Raw genomic sequence first — 4,283 nt, forward strand, 5'->3', positions numbered from 1 at the left:
GCGGCAGCGAGCTATAGCGCACATATGTGCTTTTTATGTTTATTGGAGATTGAAATCAAATACAATACTGCCAAAACACCCATACTATTTCAGAATAGGATGTATACTTCATAAATTGTATGAAATTATGGAAATACATGGTTCAGATCACTCAAAACATATATGGAAATGGAGACGCCCTTATATGGTCAGTAAGGAAGCCGGCTGTCCATCCAGTGAAAAAGTTTGGTACTGCGCCCAAATAAAATCTCACTGAAAGCTCATTTTTTGAGATATCAACCTAAAATTTGGAACACAACTTGTTTAGAATTTTGGCTTTAATTTTCTAGCAGTTTTAGAGTAAAATATATTTTGTAATATATATATATTTTATATAAAATATAAATAATTATATTTTTACATTGTACATTTTCATAAACTCAAACTTATATAACTTTTTTTCTGTTTCACTTTCGTAATTTATTTCACTTCTACAATAATCTGGCAAATATCCTCTTAAAAACAAGACCAACCATATGTCTATATTCCAAAGCATTCTTGAATTACAACCATTTAAGTTTGTATAGTGATTTTTTTGTCTATGCGAAAAAAGATGGGGGGGGGTGACAGTTAAAGGGTGTGAATGAATTAGCTTACTCAAATATTTCAATAAAAATATGCAAGTTCTGCTTACTTAAACGTTGAATTTCTTAACTTAAAAATGATGGCGTAACTGATTACCTCAAATTGTTTGAGTTTTGCCAACTTATTCGGGTTTACAGTGGTTGTTCAGTAAAAGTAGTTTTTGGTTTAAAGAGTGCTTGACTATTGTAATTATTATCTGACTGCACACATTTAACACAGTGCTATAATCTATGATATAAGATGTATTCCTGCAGATAAACACACTGTTAGCAGAAGTTTGGCTGTAAATCTACATTCACTGTGACCCGCCGGCAGGTTGCACTCCTGTTCTACCATCTCTCTCTCTTTCCGTCTCTCTCCGTCTCTGTGTATTTTCAGTCTTTATGTCTCTGTGGGGCTGGAACAAAGTACAGACTGTCTCATACATTCTGTTCCTCTTGGACACGCTGAATGATCATGAAAAATAAGAGAGAGAGATGACGAGGATTTAGGAGTGGCAGGTACACAGCGCTCTGCTGTGCCTGATGTGATGATGAACGCGCTCATGTCTTTCTCTCTCTAGCTGTCAGTCATCCCTGTCCCAGCAGACACGCTCGCAGACTTTACACTCTCTAATCTTTGATTGATGGCTGTCAGTCATATTTCAAGCACCTCTTGAGATGAGCAAACCTGCTCAACCATTCCTGTGACAATCTTGAGTTGGGAGGAGCCACACGACCCACTGCAATCAGGCTAAGTGGAGAATGTGTATTCACAATATATAACCCTTTGTATGGATATGGAGAACAAAGCCCCCCCCCCCCCACACACACACACACACACACACCTCAAAGCTATATATATATATAAGCTTTGGGCACGACTATTTTCGTGGATGAACAGGACAATTGTGCAAATTTTTGGTGCTCTTGGTCACACATTAAGTTGAATGTCAGGGAATCAAAGCTAAATGTTGATTTTCTCTCTGTGTTCATTCTTATGACTTGATGTTTAGCCTCTGCATTAGCATAAACCATAATACTGAGCGACGAGCAATCGTTAAAGTTTAATGGCATTGCCGTGGGTCAGTCGTATCGCCGCTAGCAGCCATACGAGGCTGAGACTCTAAATGTGTGTTTTTTAATGATAAAGAAAGTAAAAGATGTGCTTTATGTTTAGGGCATGAAAGACGAAGAGTCACTTTGTTATCATATTCAAAAACTACCAGGCAATGCAATCTGACAGCAAATGTTTGATAACACTTAAGCCTGTACATGTGTGTGTGTGTGTGTGTGTGTGTGTGTGTGTGTGTGTGTGTGTGTGTGTGTGTGTGTGTGTGTGTGTGTGTGTAACTATTCATAATGCTTGAAATTATACAAGGTACATAATAATGTTTTTCACTACCTTAAAAGGATATAATGCTTAAAACATGATGATTTAACATGAGTTTGGATGTTGATCATGTGTTTTAATTCATTTGTAAAGGTAAAACCATAGTTAGGTGATGTAATGCAGTGGTAACAGTTATTCACAAGAGCAAGCAACTGAGGTGAATGCATGAGGAATCTACTGTGTAATGCATTATATATACAAGCCTGTAGTTGGGGTGTCAGCGTAAGGTCTGTTCGGGCTAATGAACACATATGAGGTGTTGTACTCGACGGCTCTGGCGACCCACGTGCCGTGAGCAGATGAAATATGCGGCAGCTCCCATATGGCATTCCTGCAGGACGCCAACACTGAGTGCAAACCCAGCAGAAACCTGATCAAGAGATCCACATTACAGTGAGAGAGAGAGAGAGAGAGAGAGAGAGAGAGAGAGAGAGAGTGTGTGTGTGTGTGTGTGTGTGTGTGTGTGTGTGTGTGTGTGTGTGTGTGTGTGTGTGTGTGTGTGTGTGTGTGTGTGTGTGTGTGTGTGTGTGTGTGTGTGTGTGTGTGTGTGTGTGTGTGTGTGTGTGTGTGTGTGTGTGTGTGTGTTTGTGTGGGTGTGTGTGTGTGTGTGTGTTATCTGGGATGGCTGCCCATTACAGCCCCTCTGACTGAGTTGATGGCGGTACAGATATTATAGAGCCACGAGCCTCTTTTACTAAAAGACCAGACACTAATGAAATTAAGAGCAAAGACGTGCGGTCACTGAGGTTTTCGACATTGCTTTCCAGGCTCTGAATAGATTCTGCTGGTATTTATGGTCCTTCCAGGCAGGTCATGTGCTCAGGCATTTAGAGAAAAGCAGACTGAGTGGGTATATAAAATGTTGGGTATAATCTTGTATTTATAAATAAAATAGGGGGTTATATATGGAGTAATGATTCTGAAAATTGTGTTTACCAGAACATACAAATAAAATACACTGAAATTGAGGGAAAAAATAAACATACATAAAAATAATTATAAGACGTAATGTGACCCTGGACCACAAAACCAGTCACATGGGTCAATTTCATGAAATTGAGATGTATAGATCATATGAAAGCTGAATAAATAAGCTTTGCATTGATGTATGGTTTGTTAGGATAGGACAATATTTGGCTGAGATATAACTAATCTGAGGGTGCAAAAAAATCAAAACATTGAGAAAATCGCCTTTAAAGTTGTACATTTATGCTCACGATTCGCTGCATTCACTCACAAAAATAAATGTTTTATATATTTACGGTAGGAATTTTACTAAATATCTTAATATCCTAATGATTTTTGACATAAAAGAAAAATCTATAATTCTGACCCATATAATGTATTGTTGGCTATTGCCACTAATATACCCGTGCGACTTATGACTGGTTTTGTGATTCAGGGTCACATGTATAAAAATAGGGTAAGTTTTAAGAGATTTCCAATATTGCTATGTATATAACTGTATTTGTCATTTGTAATATTTAAATATAAAAATATGGTTTTGCTATGGTAAAACTATGGTACTTTGAAGTCCTGTTTGGTTGATGGTATTACCATCTCTCTCTCAGTTTCAGTGGAAGGACTTCACACAGTCTCTCCTCCAGAGTTTTCCCGCAGTGATCCAGTTTTCCTAATGCATGTGGACAGTCCACAGACCGCTGGAGATTCCGGGCAGTGAAACTGCTGCATTAGTGTGATCATCCGTGACGTGAGCGGTGTGTGTGTGTGTGTGTGGCCCTGCAGGGCTCCCTGTCAAACACCCCCACTTCATCACAGACGCTTTTTTGACCTCAAACACTCCGAGCTTCCAAACACCGTTACGAACCCTGCTGACACACACACACACACACACACACACACACACACACACAGATCCTTAACTGTTGGTTTCAGCTTTCTTGATTGATACATTTTTGTATCATTTGTTGAATGAAATCCAATGCTTGTTCCTAATTTCGAGGAGCTGATTCCAGCACAATGACATGATTCCCGTTGTCCTCTGAACCAGGTTACAACCATTTGCTCAATTCTCAGCTGATTTTGACATGTATGGCATTATTTAATGCCTAATCCATGATTTCAAGGATAGAATTATATGCCAGTGACAGAAGAAAATGCAAACATGGGTTACACTTTATTTTGATGCTCCTCCAACAATCATTCTACTGACTATACATTAGCAAGTACATATCAGTTTATTCTACTAACCCGAACCTAACAGTCTACTAATACTCTAATGAGAGATAGTTGACATGTAGGTGCAAAGTTACTTATAGTTAGAGTGT

Source organism: Scardinius erythrophthalmus, assembly GCF_964197995.2.
Source record: "Scardinius erythrophthalmus genome assembly, chromosome: 17".
In the NCBI taxonomy this organism is placed as follows: Eukaryota; Metazoa; Chordata; class Actinopteri; order Cypriniformes; family Leuciscidae; genus Scardinius; species Scardinius erythrophthalmus.